This window comes from Equus przewalskii, chromosome 21 (genome assembly GCF_037783145.1).
Source record: "Equus przewalskii isolate Varuska chromosome 21, EquPr2, whole genome shotgun sequence".
Taxonomy (NCBI): domain Eukaryota; kingdom Metazoa; phylum Chordata; class Mammalia; order Perissodactyla; family Equidae; genus Equus; species Equus przewalskii.
In genome coordinates this window covers 45,405,440-45,425,073 of record NC_091851.1, presented here as the reverse complement: position 1 = coordinate 45,425,073, position 19,634 = coordinate 45,405,440, and the positions used below count along the sequence as shown (strand labels likewise).

At 48.5% G+C, this 19,634-nt stretch overlaps 1 long non-coding RNA gene across 1 annotated transcript; it reads right to left on the bottom strand.

Annotated features, from left to right (window-relative positions):
• Positions 1–361: 361 nt before the first annotated feature.
• Positions 362–9,332, bottom strand: LOC139078149 (uncharacterized). The gene is made up of 5 exons (XR_011530958.1): positions 9,205–9,332; positions 8,356–8,473; positions 5,633–5,876; positions 2,086–2,244; positions 362–874 (listed from the first exon to the last, which is right to left on the bottom strand). It is a non-coding gene; the product is annotated as an uncharacterized lncRNA (long non-coding RNA).
• Between the last annotated feature and the right edge of the window lie 10,302 nt (positions 9,333–19,634).

Below are 19,634 nucleotides of genomic sequence, written 5' to 3'. Positions count from 1 at the left end.
CATGGGAATCTACAGGCACCGCTGGGTCCCTCCAAGCGGTGCTGGGTTGCTGTAAATGCTCTGTGGGCATTGTCCCCACCTGCCTGGAGACTCTGCCCGGATGTGGCCATGTCAGTGATGCTTCTGAAAACCCAAGCTTGAAAACCGCTGGTGGACTGGTTCCTCACAGCCCCGACTCAACACAAGATCCCTGTCCCACCTCAGCTTAACCGCTGGGGAGCTGATGTCAAGTTCAAGGGGATGGAGAGCTGCCAGCGACGCCAGTCCTGAAAGCCCCATAAAGGTCCTCTTGAGACCCAGAGAATCAAGAAACATCTCTACACTCCCAGTTCTTTATCCCAACTTCACCAGTGAACAGAAGTCAAGAGGGATTTGTCACATTTAATAGAAAAACATAGTGGAAAATGCAAGATATTTTTATCTTGTATACTATGCTTCATTGATTCCCTCCAAAAGAGGGTTTATTGGGAGCACATTAAAGGCATTTTAGAGTATACGACATGTCAATAGTCTGGATATTGCAGTCTTGGGATAAAAGTTTTTACTTTTGTCATAGAGACCCCACAGTCACAGCGGCTTAAGCAAGATGGATGTTTCTTCTTTTTCTGTTATATAACAGTCCCAACACAGGCAGTCCAGGAATGGGTGGCGGATCCACAGAGTCAAATGCCCAGGCTTTTTCTAACTGGTTGGTCTGCCTCCCCGGCATATGCCCTGCCCACTGATCCAAGATGGTGTCCCAGCTGCTTTTAGGATGGACAAAGTGGTGGGAGGCGGGCACACTCCTCCTCTGTAAGGGCTTGACATGGAAAGTGTATAATTCTTTTCTCTTCACATCTCTTTGGCCAGAATCTAGTCAGAGGGCCATATTTACCTGCAAGAGAATACAGAAAGCCTTATTTTTAATCTGGGTGACCATAAAAACTGGGGGATGAGTTACTCTGAGACAGAATGGATAAGTGATGTAGGCAAATAATTTGCAGGCCCTCCCACATTGCCCTCCATGAGTTTGGAGTCTGCTAGGGAAGAAAAGCTTGCGGTCAAGTTCCAACATCTTGTCTTAGAATGGGCCAAACACCTCTTACGACTGAAGCTCAGAGGAAGGGGTAGTTTTGGGACCAAAATCAAAAGGGAGCTACAGTATCTACCGCAAAGGATAGTTACAGGCTTAACCTGAACTCAAGAGTACAGAGACAAGCTGGGTGCTGGAAGGCAGAATGGGTTCCAGGATCACGGAACAGAACTTGAGTCCTGCTCTACAACTCACTTTCTGGGTGACTGTCAAAGGCAGAATTCTAAAGACATCTCCCCACAAGATTCTCTACCCCCAGTTATTCGATCAAACATGAGTCTAGGTATGGCTGCGAAGAGGCTCTGCAGATGGCATTCAGATTACTAGTCATCAGACTTTAAAGATAAGGAGAGTATTCTGAATTATCCAGGAAAGGCCAATGTAATCACATGGCCCTTAATAGCAGACGAGGAAGGCAGAGAGATGCAGGAGAAAAGAAGGCCAGAGATAAAGCAAAAGGGGAGGGAAGAGCAAATCAAAGCATGAGAAAGACCCAACTACCAATGCCGGCCTTGAAGGGGGCCATGAGCCAGGGAATGTGGGTGGCCTCCAGAAGTGGAGAATGTCCCCCAGCCCCTTGAGTAAGAAAATGAGGACCTCAGTCCTGCAACTACGTAGAACTGAATTCTACCAACAACATGAATGAGCTTGGAAATGGGATTTTCCCCAGAGCCTCCAGACAAGAACACAGCCCCACTGACTCCTGGATTTCAGCTTTGTGAGACTTGGAGCAGAGAACCAGCTGAGCCCAACAGATTGTGAGACAATAAATGGATGCTGCTTTACGCTGCTAAGTTTGTGGTAATCTGCTTCGGCAGCAATAGAAAATCAATCCAGGGACCTGGGGGAAGTCCCTTTTTGGTGATTCGTTTTTCTCATGGGTCAACAAGAAGAAGAATAGCAGTTACTCCTCAGGACTGTTATGAGGTTAAAAGAAGACAGCTCGAGCGGCTGGTACATAGGAAGCAGTCAACAAATTCTCCTGTTATGAAACAGATGATGATTATTCTCACCTTGGTGACAATGGGGCCATTGAGCACAAATGGAGATGGCACTTTAGACAAAAGCCCAGTAGAATTCCTCCCTTTACTGAGCAATCATGGAGCTCCTTCTTGATGTCTGGCGCTGTCCTTGGTGCTGGGTCACATCACTGAGCAAGACGGACACAGTCCCTGCAGGGAGAAGAGGACAACAAGCACATAAATAACCAGGAGAGTAAATCAGATCTTTGTGGAGAGAGGAAGCCCCTCAGGCCTGGTCCGGCTGCTTTGAGGCTCGCATGGGGCGGTGGATGAGGGGAGTGCTGGCTGCTGCTGTTACCCATTGTCCACTGTTCAGTAAGATTCTGGGCATCATTGTCCAGGTTAGAGGAGTCTGGAGTTGTCCCCAATGCCACTAGGAAGCTGGCACGGAGCTAACACAGAGACATGCCCAACACGTCCCCTGGGAACCAAGGAAACAAGGAAGAGAGTCTGGACTGTGACTTGTTCCCGTATCAGGGTGCTGGTCTTCCCTGCTGACCATCAGTGACCCACACTTCACGACAATGACCCTCTAAACTCTGGAGCTCAAGAATGAGCAGAATGGAAGTCAAGCAGAGCCTAAAGGAAAAGGAGAAGGAAGAGGAGGCATGACATCTCCATCCAGGGCCAGCCCTTGCCTCCCTGCTCTGAGCCTCCCAATCTCTAGAATGAAAGAACAAAGGGAGAAGATCCCTCAAGTCTCCAGCTCCTGGGCTCCGACATGTGCTTATTCCTCAATCACTCAACCAGCACTGATCTACTGCCCGCTGTGCACCCAGCCCTGCATTCATAACTATAGATTGACGCTTTGGGTTCCCTCTTCATGCTTGGTAACTGTCAAATCGAGCCATATGGAACTACCTGGTCTGTCAATGGGCAAGGCTGTCTGGTTCTGCAAAGAGGTGCAGATCTGCATTCACATAGGTTGCTTTAAATCATCTTGAAAATTGACTTTGGGAGAGAACTTGACAGGTGAGGCGTGTTTTCCTACTGGAAAAACAAGCAGAGCAACAGCCCAAGGAGACCCCACAGCAGTCATGTGAGACCAGAGGTTGAATGGGCCCTCACAGATCAATTTGAGAAGCTTCCAGCTGCGCTCAGCAGCACAAGGGGCTCCTGTCAGGCCCTAGGAACCTCAGTGTGCAGAACTCCAGCCCAGCGAGATTTTCACCTGGGTCATCAGGGTCCGCGAGGCTGGAGAAGCAGCCTGTTGCCCCTAACTGGCTCACCTTCTTCCAGTTGAGCGATGCTTGAGATAGAGTTAAGGGTTTGCAGAGCACTTGAGTTAATTCACCAGTTTAGCAATCCAGTAGTTTACAAATAAGTACGAAAAGAACAAAGAATGCAAAATGCACAAAGATATTTCCAGAAGACAGGCAAATGTCCAAGGAGCGCATGAAAAGATGCCCACCTCTAGGATCGCCAGGAGAAGAGCAAGTGAAATGAGATCACCACGAGGTAAAATGTTGCCGACACTTGGGCAGCAAAGGTGCTGAGAGATTGCCATTCTCTACCCGCTGGACGGGCATGCAAAACGGTCAACTTTTGGGAGTCCAACATGTCATTAGTGGAACAGCAGTTAATCATCTAGGAATTTTTGCCTGACAACAGAATCAGACAAATCCACAATATGTATGCACAAGCTGGTTTGTTGGAGCCATAAAATGCTACTCCCCAACCACAAAAAACTTAAATCCCCAACAAAAGAGGCTTGGCCAGGGGCTGGCCCCGTGGCCGAGTGGTTAAGTTCGCGCGCTCCACTGCAGGCGTCCCAGTGTTTCGTTGGTTCGAATCCTGGGCGCGGACATGGCACTGCTCATCAAACCACGCTGAGGCAGCATCCCACACACCACAACTGGAAGAACCCACAACGAGAAATATACAACTGTGTACCGGGGGGCTTTGGGGAGAAAAAGGAAAAAATAAAATCTTTAAAAAAAAAAAAAAAAAGAGGCTTGGCCAGCTAAAATTATGGGACATCCACACGGTGAAATGCAAGGCAGTCATTTAAAATGCTGGTATAACGGTACATTTTTTGACTTAGAAAGATGTCTCTATCACATCATTGGGCAGAAAAATAGCAAGTTACAGAACAGCACATGACAATGTTCTCATTGATGCAAAATTGCTCATACAACGGCGCGTGTGTGTGCCATGCAGGGTGAGATGCTGCAGAAGACATGAATACAATGTTAGCCCTCTGTGGAGAGAACTGGAGAGATTTTAATTTTCATCTGTATGCTTTCCTAGGTGGTTTGAATACTTTACAATGATGACGTATCATTTTTATCATCAGAAAAAGTACAATAAAAACAGTTTCCGTCTTAAGAAGAGAGCAAATTCAATGAGGCACAGAGAATGCAGGCATTCTGAAGGCCCTTGCCTTGGCAGATAAGTCTGCCTCCCGCCCTGGAGAGCAGGACCCTGCAAAGCCGTCCCTGCCTGCACCTGCACGTGCCGTGTCAGACTTCCCTGCTGCCGCCCCATCGCCACGTGCCACTCACCCCCCCCCCCCCACTTCTGCTGGCAAGTTCCCATTCATGCCAAGAAGCAGGCCTCCCTGCTCCACCTCCTGGCCCCATGAGGACCACAACGCCCAGAGGGACACATGCACAGGGCTCAGAAGTGGAGGACGAGCAGGCGAGGGCCACCACTGGGAGCATCGTTTGAGGTGCAGGGCAGAGTGGGCAGCAAGAAGCCCAGTGAGGCCACGGCTTCTGCAGCCAAACCGGGCATGTGTCAGTGACCAAGGGACTCCACCTCCTCTTCTGCCCAATGAGATGTGACAGTACCTGCCTTGCATGGATCCCCAGAGCTGATGCACTGAGGGCTAAGTACGGCCTCCTGACTGGCTGCTGGTGCCTGGACTTCGCAGAGGGAGCAGACAATAACATGAATCATTATTGTTATTAGCTGTGTGGTTCCCGCCCTTCGAGGAAGTCCTGTCTCCGACTGGCGGTGAACTTTAAGTGTGTGGTGACCTTGGGCATCGAGGATCAGGGAGCTGTACTTGAGCGTGAGGAGAGAGGCCTCTCTGATGCTGGATGGGGCCGCGCAGAGAGGCGGGCAGGTGAGAGCAGGAAGCGTAGCGTTTCTGCACCCTCGCTCGGCCTCAGAAGAGCATTTCAGGCAGAAGCCCGTTCAGAAGCAGCTCAGGCTTGCTGAGCACCTACTGTGTGCCACACGCTTTCACGACAACCTGTGATGGGAGTACCGCCAGCCCTCGTTTCAGATGAGGAAGCCGCGGCTCACAGAGCTGAGTGACAGCCTAAGTCGCCCCACCAGTAAACATCAGAGGCAGGAGCTCAACTAGACGCTGTGTCCAGAGCCCCACAACCACCCCGAACTCCTGGACCTCCTGCCTAAGAACCACATAGAACACCTCTTACACCCTAAAGTCACAGATGTTTTCGCACCCATAGGGAGTTTGGGGCATTTTATCATTTCTGGGTTAATCTTGTAATCAGTGGCTTCCAAAGTCACTGTCAAGCTCTGAGGGAAAGAGAGAGAACCTTGCATTTCAAAAGTGCTCGTGTACCTTCTGAGGAGCTGAAGTGCATGAAGCCCGTGTCACACATGAGCAGGACAAGGACCAAAAGCCCCAGATGTATTTTCTGGCGCTCGCCAGCGATGTGCAGGATGAAAGGGAGGCACATCGGGTGACCCTTTGCTTGGAGCACCAGCCCAGGACACCAGCAGAAGTTCAGTGCACCCTGGAAACGAGGGGACCTTTCACACTTTGAAAATCCGCACGTCTCCCAACTGCTACGATGATTCACGTCCTGTTGGGAAAACACAGGGAGGCAAGGACAGTGAAGCCGAGGCCAGGAATGTGCTTCTGGCACAGCCCGAACACACGCCCCTCAAGAACCGGCCCAAGAGGAGCCTCCCCCAGCACGTCAATAACCCTCCCTCCCTGATAACAGCAAATGTTGGTGGATTCTGACCAGATGCCAATCCCTGCTCAGTCACATTCCCACCAAGCCTATGTGGAAGGTACTTTTACTCCCCCTCCACTTGACAAACGAGGAAACTGAGGCTATGAGGTTAGGTTCATTTTTTTCTCTCTCTAACACACACCCAACCCAAGTGCCACTGGCTCTACCTTCAATATACATCCAGAAGCCTAAAATTTTCACAAGGCCTGAATCTACTTAATAGTATAAACAGCATAACTGCCGTTCAACAGGTGAATGGTTAAACCATGGTGCTTTCATGGACTGAAGGTTTGTGCCCCCTCAAAGTTCATATGTTGCAACACTACCCCTCAATGGGGTGGAATTAGGAGGCGGGACCTTTGGGAGGTAATTCAGATTACATGAGGTCATGAAGGTAGAGCCCCCACGAATGGGATTAATGCCCTTCAAAGAGAAGACACCAGAAAGCTTGCTTCCCCCCTCTGCTCTCCACCACACGAAGATATAAGAAGCCTGCCATCAGTAAACCAGGAAGCAGGTTCTCATGAGACACTGGATCTACCAGCACCTTGATCTTGGACCTCCCAGCCTCTAGAACTATGAGAAATAAATGTTTGTTGTTGAAGCCACCAAGTCTATAGTAATTGGTCATAGTAGCCCAAATGGACTAAGACACATCCATGGAATACTATGCAGCAATAAAAAAGGAAGAAGCTATTGATACACTCAACAACTTGGACAAATTTCAAGGGCATTCTACTGAGTGAAAAAAGCTAGTTATCCATACTGCATGCTTCAATTTATATAAAATTCTCAAAATGACAAAATTACAGAGATGGAAAACAGATTAGTGGTTGCCAGGGGCAAGAGATGGGGAGTGGAGTGAGACCATGCAGGGCCAGCACAGGGAGCTGGACGGCTCTGTATCCTGAAGGTGTTGAGGGTCATATGGATCCACATGTGATAAAATTGCATAGAAGCACACATACACACGTACACATGTATGCACGAAAACACTGGCAAAATCTCAGTGAGGGCTGTAGCATGTTAATAGTATTGTGCCAATGTCAATTTCCTGGTCTTGATAATGTACTATAGTTACATAAGGTGCCATCCTTGGGGGAAGGGTCCATGGGAGCTCTCTGTAATATTTTCATAACTTCTTGTGAGTCTAAAATTATTTCAAAATAAAATGTTTTAGACAATACCTCCGGAATCTGACCACTTCTCCCCACCTCCCCAGTCTGAGCAGCAGCATCTCTTACCTGGTCACCCGAGTGGCCACATCTCAGGAAGAACAAAGGCCTAATGCACCGATGGCCGGCAAGGCCTCCGGTGATCTGCCCACCAGCCGCTCCCCAACCTCGCTTCATCTCATCAGGACACTCTCGTGCCCGGCTCTCCCGTGGCCACCACCTTCTCCTCCTCCTGATTCCAGAGGCCACCTTTTCAGAGAGGCTTTCCCTGACCCCTCATCTATAGGACCCCTTCCAGGTCTGACATGGGAGGGACACAGGGAACTTTCTAGAATGATGGAAGTGTACCCTGATCAGGGTGTTGGTGATATGGCGGTACATTGGCCAAAGCTCATCAAAGTGAACACATTTGGAGCTGGCCCCGTGGCATAGTGGTTACGCTCAGCACACTCCACTTCAGCAGCCTGGGTTCACGGGTTCAGATCCCGGACGCAGACCCACATCACTTGTCAGCCGTGCTATGATTGCAACCCACATGCAAAATAAAGGAAGACTGGCAACAGATGTTAGCTCAGGGAAAATCTTCCTGAGCAAAAAAAAAAAAGTGAACACATTTGATCTGTGCATTTCACCTGATGTAATTATGCCAGATTAAAGCATACAATCACATAATTAAGAACTCCTCTCCGTTGTGACTGTTTCATCACCCTGTTTATCTTCTTTGTGGCACCTGTCACAATCTGTCATCATCTATGTGTCATTTATCATTTATGTGTTTCCTTGTTTATTGTCTGTTCCCTGACGCATATGCACACACTATGCGCACGCACACACATATACACAGAGTTATAAACCCTCCACACTGGGCGAGTCAGAGGCCTCTAGGACAACAGGAGCCGGATCTGGCCTCTTCACACCTTATGCCCAGCATCCAGCTTGGTACCTGGCTGGATAGAGTGAACAGATGTGCACCAGGCTCATCTCTCCACATGTGTGCTGCACGGTGAGCTGGCCAGGAAGAGTTTCTGGTCTTTTCTACCCTGTATCCTCCCAAAAGCCCTCTTCTTTTGTCTTGGCCAGAAGAAGATCAGCCTAAATTCAGAAGACTCCAAATGACAGACAGATTTGCTCATGTGATGAATACTTACTGAGCGATGAGGGATGCAACAGCGACCAAAACAGCCAAGGCCTGCTCTTGAGGGTCTTCCATTCCAGAGGGGTGACAGACGCTAGGCACATCGACATCTCACAAGTCAGGAGATGAAACTGCACAGCAGAAAAATAAAGTAGGAGACATTTGAGTAGAGCTTGAATGAAAGGATGAATGAGCCAGGCATGTGTCTGAGGAAGCAAGTTCTAGAAGTAGAAGAAAGTAAGACTCAATGACCTCAGTTGACAGCATGTTTGGGCTGACCCAGGCAGAGCAAGGGACAGGAAGACATAGGGCCTCGAGGCAATAAGGACTTGGGACTTCACTCTTAGTAAGAGGACAGCCGTAGGAAGATTTGACCAGAGAGTGGCATGATCTGACTTAGATTTTAACAAGATCTTGTGGGCCACTCTGTAGAGGAAAGATTGCATGACGCAAGGGAAGGGCAGGGGAGCCGCGAGGTGAGGAGGTCATCACCCTGGGGAGCAGGGATGGTGACCTGGACCTAGGAGACAACGATGGAGGTGGTGAAATTCCAAACTGTAGAGTCAACGGGACATGCTGATGGGTTAGACATGGGGTGTGAGATGACGAAAGGAGTCAAGAATCACTCCAAGAGTTTTGCCTGGAGCAACAGGAAGAAAGGAGTTGAAATTGACTCAAGAATAACTGATATTTAATCCACCAGGGGAGGTGCATCCTCGGGGGGGAATCAAGAAGTTAGAGATGGTTGGGCTTCAGACGGGGACAGTCAGGTTGGCAGCCAAGGCAAGGCCCAAGCAGCACTGTAAACTCAGAACCCATCGGCATAACACAGGTGGGTGGAGACTCGCTTTCGAAAGCTCACCTGGGCAAGAGTCAGGGGACGAGGCCAAGGGCACACCAGCATTTAGAGACCAGGAGCTGAGAAGGATCCAGCGAAGACTGAGACAGAGCAACCAGTGAGGCTGGCGGAGAATCAAGAAAGAGCTGAACCTAGAGGACAAACAAAGAAAATCTTTCTAGAAAAAGGAAGTGAAAGACCATGTCCAATGCAGCTGACTAAGGACAGACCTGGAATCAGTCCGCCTTAGGCCTTTGTGAACAGGAAAAGAGCCACATCTACAGGATGTGGAGGTGAAGGCTGAATTTCAGTGGATTTGAACAAAAATGGGAGGTAGGTGGAAAGAAGAGGAACAGTCAACTCTTTGAAGAGATTTCGGGTAAAGGGGAGCAGAGCAATAGGGTGGTGTTGGAGGAGAATACAGGATGAGACTAGCCCTTTTTTTAAGGTGACAGAAATAACATCAAGATATAAACAGCTTATTGGAGAGGGGACTGACATCGAGGGAAGGAGCGTGATAAATGCAGGAGCGAGCACATGAGCACGTGGAGACATTGGCGGAGATAGGAACACAGACCGCTGAAAAAATTGCATTTCCTAAGAAATCCGTTACTTTCCAGCACGGGTGATGATTAAAAGTATCTTCTAACAAAGTGTGTTCTGCCAGGTAGGGACATGGGCATGAGGGACGCTCGATAAATATTTGTTGATGGATTGATTTTCAAGTACGATTCCCGCTGAACTTGAACACACCGAGTTTCATTTATAATTGGAAGCATCTCGTTGCATCCACCTAGTGAGCTGAAGTCCTTAAAAACAGTTTGCTCTCAATCTTACTCTCACTCTAGCCAGCCCACAGCCTGGCCCCAATTTATATTATCACTTCAAAATTGGTGAGGCCTGAATTAAGGAGATTTTACTGCACTCTCAGCTTTAGATTAAAATCAATGCTGAACCCAAATGCAAGTCAATGAAAAATGGATGCGTAAAGCAGAAACTAATAAACAACTCTCCCATATTTTCCTGTGAGACACGGGCCAAGGCCCTCCCTCCATCTTCTGAGCTTTTCCCTAATTCCTCGGGATGCCTCCAATAGGCACGTCAGAACCTGCAGACCCAACACCGACTTTTCTGTCTCGGAGGGAAATGGAGCCCACTACTGTCAAAACCAAAGTCCTCCTCAATAGGACTTGTTGAACAAAAAGTGTACCCATTAGGGCAGGGCTTCTCACACTTTGGTGTGTGCACAAATTGCCTGAGGGTCTCATTAAAGAGCAGAGTCTGAGACCCGGGCATGGGGCGGAGTCTGAGATTCTGCCAATGCCCCTAGTGGGAGGACCATTCTTGGAGGAAGAAGGCATTTAGGATGCACTGATCTGCAAGCAACAGCAGCCGGCACTTCATAAAGGCTGAAATGATGAGCACTTTGTGTTATCTCACATAACAAGAGGTCCCACAGCAGGGCAGGGCCAGCGACCGCAAAGTCGGGGGCTCGACACTTCCTGGCAGGGATCCTTGTCCTTTCCCTCTCTCTGAACTTGCACCCCTGGAATCCAAGCTTTGTCTGGGGCTGTCACTGTGACAAGATGGCCTATGCCATCCCAGGCATCGCATCCAGTCCTGACAATGTCCAGCCAAAGAAAAGAGCCATCTCTGCCTTGAGACTCTTTTTGAGAGAAGCCTTTTCCAGAAGCCCTCAGCGGACATCCTCTAGTGCCTCATTGGCCAGACCTGAGACACTTGCTTGGCCCAAAGCTTGCACTATTCAGAGGGATGGGATTGCCAGAGCTGACTTGCTCCAATCAGAATATAACCCCTGCATGAGGGTGGGATCATCACGCCCGAACAGGTTCCCAACTTGAAGGAGGGTGGGCACTCACACCAAATACAGTTTCTGTCAGCACGGATGAGGAGTGGTGGCCAGCAATGCCTGCTATGGTAACAGCCATTGCATTCCAAATTGAGTCTTGCAGAGGGGCCACCCCACTACAAGGGAGGAAGCTGCAGTTCAGAGGGAGGTGACTTGACCTGAGCCCCGTCTTCTGACTATAAGCTCAGGGTTGCCTCATGTGACCTCCTCCTTGCTCAGACGGGGCGCCCAGTGGTAGAAGCAGATGCTCCCGGACATGCTGTACCCACAGAATTCTCTGACCACATGGCAGAGCTTGCTTAGGTGCATCTGTAGTCCCGAACTGAGGGTTTAGAGTCAATAAAAGCCAGATCAACCACTAATCATGGTTGTGGAGCCTGAATTATCACAGAACTTGGATTGCTAACCCTGAGACAGATGGCAAGTTGGGTACACAAAAACAAACCTTACGTGGCATTGGGGGATGTTGCCAAGGGACAAAAGAGGAGACAATTTTATTCAAAATCAGAATCTGTACCCAGCTGTGCTTCCAGCTAGCCTATACTAATACAAGGCCAGACGAGGCCACCAACACAGCAACCATTTTTCTTTGCCAATGGAGCCTGAGCAATGACCCTCTAGGCTGACGTCACAGAACACAAACATAGACGGCCCTGTGTCTGCTCCCCATCAGAGCCTTATGAAAAGAAACAGCCATAGGAGGAAAGTTGATTTTTCCTGAACTGTTGGATGATCACCTGACATTGCCACCAACACAGATTATTTCGCATCAGACACTCTCCCTCCCTCACTCCCCACACCTGAACCAACACTGCTGACCTTCACGGAGAATGGATGCACGTTCTCCTAGCAGAAGGGAGGTCTGTGTTGTCTGCTCTTGTGTGCCCCGGCTAAGCTAGTGAGTTTCAACTTAGAAGTTGAAACTTCAATATCCTTTCAACCGGCACCCACTTCAAAGATGCCTTGCAGACCTTAATCTGGTTGATGTTCTGCGAATGAGAAGGCTCATCAGAACCCATAAGAGTTGCCATTAAGCAGATGCACAGATCAGAGACATCCATCGGAAAGCAAGACCCCTCTGTTACTGGCTCACGTTGACAGTGGTGGGAAGACTCTGCCCTCTTGGGAGTTCATGGGTAGCCCACTCCCCTGCCTTCTCTGACCCTGTCATGGAGCCCCCTCCATTCCACCGCCTCCTCCTCCTTGCTGGCTTGTCAAACACAAGAGCTGCTGATTTGTTCTACAAACCCTCGCCCCCCCAAATAACGCCCACCCACCCCACTTGGATGCTGGCTCAGCTTGCCCACTGGTGGCGATCTCTTTGGACCTCTGTGGGCCCCTCCCCTCCGTCATCCAACCAGGCTGTGCACAGCGACATTTCCCGCCCCTTACAGCAGTCGTTAGCTGGAGTTGTTTAGCTGGGACAAGATGTTCAGGTCTGAAATGTGCCTCTGAATATGCAGGCAGTATTTGTCCATCACTTATTTGCCACGCATAAGACTTCCACATACGGCTGGTGATTTTCTCTCATAAAGAGATGCCCCAAACTTCCTCTCGCTCTGTGTTAAACCCCACATCTGGGCCAGCTGTGTGGATACGCCATTCTGCGGGGGCAGCCGCATGTGGGGGAAGGAGATGCACTCAAGGGAGCCGGGCTTCAGCCCTCGAGCAGACGAAAACTTCCTGGGGACTTCAGGCAATTTCCTACTAGACAAAGTGAAAAAAATGAAGCTATGTTACCCTTCCTGGCTGCCTGGCTAGGCTGCTAGGAAGAGGAAATGAAAGACGTAACTGCTTTGAAAATTATAAGCTGCAACATCAAACTGTAAGACACAGAAAATGACAGTGGGCATCTTAAAAGTCACCATCAAACCTCTCTGAGAAGATTCTGCCTCTAGTTGGTCCTCCCCAGCTTGACTCCAATGACACTGAAGAGAAGAGGCAGAGTGACATGGTAATAGTAAAAATAACAGCAAGCAATTTATTGCAAGCTCACTGCGGGCTGGAGACTGTGCTCAGTGCTTCCCATGCATTAGCTCATTGAGTTCTCACCACCTGTGAGGCTGATAGTATTACCATCCCCATCTTACAGAAAGAGTCTGAGAGGTCAGCCGGCTCGCATAACATTACACAGCTCGTAGGTGGTACTAGGACTTGTACCCAGGGCTGACTGACTCCAGGGCTGGGGCACATACCCACTGCACTAGATCAAAATCGTAACATCATATCTGCCCTGGAGCAGCCCCTTGCCCTCTCTGGGGCTCAGTTTCCCTGTCTGAAGAAGGAGAGAATGAGCAAGGGACTGGATGCGTTAAGACCCCTTCCAGCTTCGGCAAGCTCTAATTCTTAGAATGAAACCTGGTTGAAAGCAAATTGCAAGCTCTTCAAGGCAGCACTTAGTGACTGTGCTTCATGCTGCTCCCTGGCTGTGCTATTTCCTCCTGCTGTGGAGATGGGCCATGAAAAGAGAAGAGCTTCCTGTTGCTCACTTTATGGCCCCCAATTCAGGCAATGCTTGCTTCTAATAGACTGACGACTACATGGAGGCAAGTTATTGTTTGGGGGGCAAGCTTTTTTAGGCTAATTTCCTCCCTCCTCCTGATTCTTCCTATTTTTTTACAGTCTTTTGCCTTACCAAGACTCGGATTTTCAAACCTGTTGTCAAGGCAACACTAGGTTTCTCTCTTTGCACTCTAATGTCTCAATGGGGGTATCCATAGCAACAAGAATACCTTGCATTTTCAAAGTCAGTGACCTCCCAAAGCTTCGTGGGACTTATGGAGATAAATTATGTTGAACCAACTTTTTACCACAGCAACCAATTTATTACCTAACAAGCCTAATTGATGACGTCTGTAACAGTTAGCTTTTGCTGCGTAACAAAACTTGGTGGCTCAAAAAAATAAGCATTTATCACTGTTCCACAGTCACCTGGGTCTCAGCTTGGCTCACTCATACATCTGTAGTCAGTCCCAGGTGGGTACACAGCCCTGCTCATCTTGGCTGAGATCTCCCATATATTTGGGGGTCATCTGGCCATAGACTGGATCAGGATGGCCTGAACTAGGACAATCAGGCTCTCCTCTATGAGGTCTCCCATCCTTCAGCAAGCCCAGGCTTTCCCACGTGGAGGCAGCAGCTTTCTGAGGCAGAGGGAGAGAGACCAGGCCCAGAAGCACCAGGGCCCTCGAGGCCTAGGTTTAGAACTGGCACAGAGTCACTTCCACCACATTTCATTGGCCAAAGCAAGTCACAGGCCAGGCCAGATTCAAGGGGTACTTCATTTTTTTTTTTTAAAAAAAGATTTTACTTTTTTCCTCTTTCTCCCCAAAGGCCCCTGGCACATAGTTGCATATTCCCAGTTGTGGGTCCTTCTAGCTGTGGCATGTGGGACGCCACCTCAGCGTGGCCTGATGAGCAGTGCTGTGTCCGCACCCAGGATTCAAACCAATGAAACCCTGGGCCGCCTGCAGCGGAGTGCGTGATCCTAACCACTCGGCCACGGGGCCAGCCCCTAGACTTCACTTTTTGATGGAGAAACTGAAAAGTCACATTGCAAAGAGAGTGGGTGAGTGGAGGGGACGGCTGGAGAACTGTGGCCGTTTTTGTAAACAATCTACCACAGTAGCTCTCCACTTTTCTTGTGGGAAGATTCAGGCACCACTTAGTGTACTGAGTTTCAATAGCCAAGAAGAGGTCTTAGCGCAGATGGAATGGAAGCCTCAGAATTCTCGAATTTCCCCTGCTCCTCTCTAGAAAGAACTCTGGATTCCCTCCTTCTCACAACCACTCAGTTTTAGCTGTAGCATCACTTCCATCTGTGCATGTTGATCAGTCCACTTGATCCACGTGGGCTGAGAACACAGTGGGTCCCCACAGAAAAGACAGATGCTGTCACCAGAAAAAGGGACGTGAGTGCTGGGCAGCCAAAATCAACAGGTGACTATGTCAGGCTCACCCAACCACCATGAGCCAAGAAGCAGGACTCTACGCTGGGTCGACAGTCAGCTCTTCAGTGAGAGCAATGAAGTCATTTCTTATCAGGCAAAGCCTCCTCCACCTGACAACCCTGGCACGTTTCAGAACTCTGTCAAAACTAACTCCAGAAGTCTCAGCTGGCCTCATCTTAGACCAGGAAAGCAGGAGCAGCCTTCTGCTTCGCAAGAGGATTCTGCTTCTCTCCTGAGGCTGGTAAAGAATGTGTTGTTCCAGAACGGTCCACAATGGAAGGTCACAGGACATGTGGGGCTCACCAGCACCCCGACAAAGGTGGTAAAAAATCACCCTCAACGGAGTGCTCACCATATGCCTGGAGCTGCCCTCACTTAGCAAATGTTAGCTTCCTAGTCCTCAAGATTCTTGGGGTGGTAAGTGACAGATCCCAATGCAGACCAGTCTATTTCCAAAAGGAATTTATTTATCAAGTCAGGGACTGAGACCAGGCTCAAGCAGGTTACTACAGATGACATCAGCAGCCACACCTTCCCCTGCCCCTCTGATCATGGACAAGATCATTCCGAATACTGAGTCATTCGTGGGCTGTCTCAGCCCCACTGCAGAAACCCCAATGTCTTTTATTGTGCCTGGGACCTAGTAGGTGCTTAGAAAAAAAACTAGTGAAAGAAAGATTGTGAAAAAGAAATTTCTCATGCATCAGAACTTATTGGGCAATGCAGCATTTTCCACTACGACCTTGAAAACTATCCTGTCTGCCCTTGGCTCCAGCAGGGAAGATCCTAAAGGGCTGAGCCAAAAGCTCAAACCCCCTCTCCCGCATTCCCCTCCGAGGCAACGAAAGAGTTAAGCTGCTTCTCCAGCAGGAACCTGCCTGCCTCTTTACCGGGGCTGCGCCCTGTCGCCCATCTCCCACTCCCTGCTCTCTGTGCATCAGTGAAATAAGTTATTCTCCACCATTTGGCCTTCAGAAAGCAGAAGCACAGTGTTGCGTTTCAGAATAAGCCATGCGATCCGTTGTAAGCTTCTCTCTCCAGCTGCCCTTGCTCCAGATCTAATCCCCCGGTGATTCATCCACTTTAAAATTCCCGCTTTCCTCCCACTCCTCGAAATGTCAGGAGCGCTATGTCACCACATAATCAATTCCCTAATCCCCAGTTTGAAAGTCTATTTTTTAAAAGGTGGTTCTTTTAAACAGAAGCAAAAAAGAATATCACAGCATGAAGTCATGACGGTCCACAGGGGGAAGCAGTCGAGGACAAGGATGATTGACGGCACTTTCCGGATACTGTCTCTTTATTATTTCTTTAAGGGAACTTGCAAAGTGCATTCAGGGCCAGCGATGATTAATTTACATTTATCTCACTCCTGTGGGAAACAGTGGCTGGAAATCGTCACCCAAAATAACCCTTGCATGACTTCGCTTCTTACCCAAGATGTAATAAGAGAAATCCTGGTCTGATCTTTATTAATAAAGCATCTTTTTATGAAATGTACTTTAGATCAGCAGCAAGTTCAATGGCTACAAAGTCAACAAAAAAGCAATATGTCAAAATTGATTTATCTCCTGTGTTTTTAATGCTTTCAGGTCATTTTCTAATTCACGAATGTGCTGATTTTCAATAACGATGTTCCATTTTAGTCTAAATTTAATATGAAGAAATTGGACTGATAGAGGAAAGTATGAGGCTCAGTCGTCTCATGGGTCAGAGATTATGTTATTGGCTGTTTCAGTAAACAATTGCATTTAACCCAGCTTAAATCTTTTCACCTCTATGGGCTATGTGTGTTTCTGTTTGTTTGTTTTGTGATATAGGTATACTTCACATTTTGTAATACATTTGTGAAATCTCCATATTTGTGAATTAAATTGTTATAGCACAGTCGGGATTTTTACCTCTAAGCTCCTGCCACGTCCCCAGCAATGTGTTTCCGACACAGAGCAGGCTGTCAATAGCTGCTAAATGAATGAAATCTACTTTGAAAGCCTCCTTTAGTATCATAACAAGTAGCCCTTGAATTGATGACTATGTTGAGTTTTCCTGAAGTAGCCCACCAGAGTAGGCAGCCAGGTACTTCTCAGACTACAGGGAGAAAGCCAGGCATTATCTTGAGCTGGAGAACAAGCTATTGGCACATAAAGAAGAGCTGCCATTAGTCACCTTCTCTGTATTGCTCAATCTACTATTCCCTCTATACCAACACATTACATTAAAATAACTGTTGGAAGGCATCACTTTTGGAGACGGGACTAGGACCAGGGTAGGGGCAGATGGGGAACCTCTCCACCTGTTCTTCTCATCAGTCATGTCATAAATATTTTGGTACGTGCTTCTTTCTCCTTTTACTCAAAGTTCTCTAGACTGAATAGGAGTCCAAAATCCCACATTTGGCAATGTAAGGATTTTCAAAAAGCCTTTCCTCCAATTTTCCTTTCGTCTATCAGTGCTGTCTTCCCCCACACAGGGAGCTGGCACTTCAGCACCGGGAAGACGCAACGTCATTGTTCTTCCAGTAAGAACAGAAAGCCTCTTACCACGCCCCTGAAGTTGGCTTGAAGACTCTCTCCATGCAGATTTCATCTGGGCATCCACTCAGAAAGCTTCATGCCACCTCGAGGTCCAATATCCTCTGAGGATATTAAGGAAGAAAAGTAATCTCTTGGTAGAACGTGGTAATTAAACCTTTATGTGGCCCAGAGCAATGACTATTTATGGGCACTTATCAGCAGGCTCAAGGGTGATCTTTCCCAGCGTTGCAGAAGCTGCGGGATGAGATCAGAGTGGTTCACGTCACCAGAAGCTGCACATCTTGGCATTTAGCACCCTTTCTCACAAATGCTGGGGAACAGGATTTCGGAGGGAGGAGAGGGCATTCAACTATTGTTCCAATAACAGTAAGATCTTAGCTCCATGCAAGGAACCACCTCCCCTCCGAGTCAGCTCAGAAACAGACAATGGTACAGGAGCGAGGCCATGTGCTGTAATGGCCCGCAGAGTGAAGAAACAAGGGCCTCCTTGGGGCTTGAGGACACTAACCCCTTGTATGGACTCAAGAACAACTCAGCCACTTGTAAGGCAGAATTTGACACCCCACCACTCAGCAGGATAAACCTTCTCCCCTATGAAGTTTTCACGAATTATCTGCTTCCGGAAGGTACTCAAGCCCACTTCAGCTTCTTCCCACAAGTAAATGAATTTAAAAGATTGAAGGTACATTATCTCTACTCCTAACAACAAAGACTTGGGTTTTTATCTGTTGTCAAGGCAACACTAGCAGTTTTCTCCGTGGCTTCTTAATGCCTAGATTTATGTTTCCATAGTTACAAGAAATCCCTAGGTCTTCAAGGTAGCACACACTGGTCTACCAAAACTTTCAGGGATGGGATTGTGGCTGTTGGCCAAAACCATGTCCACAGGCACTGCAGATGCCTGTGTCTCCCTGCTCACCTTCACCCAGGGGCTGGGTTTCATACCCCTTCCTGTCCCTGAGGCCTCATGTGCACCTAGGAATGGCCCCTTCTTGGACCACTCCAGGAATCTGAGAAGTTAGGAAGTTAGAGTGGACCCAGGAAATGGAGCTCCCTCAAACCACCACACTGAGTTTTTTAGACCCACTGCTGCCATAGATACCATGAAGGACTCTTCAAGTAAAAGCTACCCTTTGGGGCTTGGCATGACAATGGCATGAGGACAGGTCACTTGGAGAAACTCTGAGATATGTAGAGCTGCCAAGGCACCCTGCTGGGACTTCAACCCCCAATGCCCGGGCTTGTGATATCAATTCCTAGGACTCAGGATTAACTCTCATGGAACTGACCTTCCAGGCATTTGTACAACTGGGCTTACATTGCTTTCTTTAAGCCAACTGATTAATAAATCATTACATCTCTCTGCGGCCTTAGTGGTGTTTCCCAGCATTTGATTTTCTCAGGAATATTCTGGCAAATAGTTGGATACTGTTGCTCAGAGTATTAGAACGAAAATTGTGTGTACCTGTGAGTGTGGAGGTGGGGGTGGGGGTGTATGTCTGTATGTGGCAGGGAGTGGGAGGGGCCTAATTAATGAATCAGTAATATTGTCACAGAAAGAGGAATATGGCCGAGTTGAGGAACCTGAACAGGAACCCTGAATTGGGGCAATATAGCCCAATTTTCAAGCTCTTCCTAGTCAACAACATCAACATCTTTACCAACGACTTGTTGCCTCCGGTTGAGAGCTGAAGAAGGTACTGGGCAGGTGATGTGGGGAACACAAAGACAGGGACCCCCACTGTATTAGCTTGCTAGGGCAGCCATGCATAGTGCCACTAACTGGGTGGCTTAGAACAACAGAAATTCATTTTCTCACGGTCCTGGAGGACACAAGTCCAAAATCAAGGTGCTGGCAGGACCACATTCCCTCGGAAGGCCATGGGGAAGGATCTGCTCCAGGCTTCTCTCCCAGTTTCTGGAGGTCGCCGGCAATCCTTGGTGTACCTTGGCTTGCGGCTGCATCGCTCCGATCTCTGCCTCCGTTGTCATGTGGCCGTCCTCCCCGTGTGTCCTCAGCTCTGTGCCTTTTCTCTTCTTACAAGGACACCAGTCACGTTGGAGGAGAGCCCACCCTACTCCACATGGCCTCATCTGAAC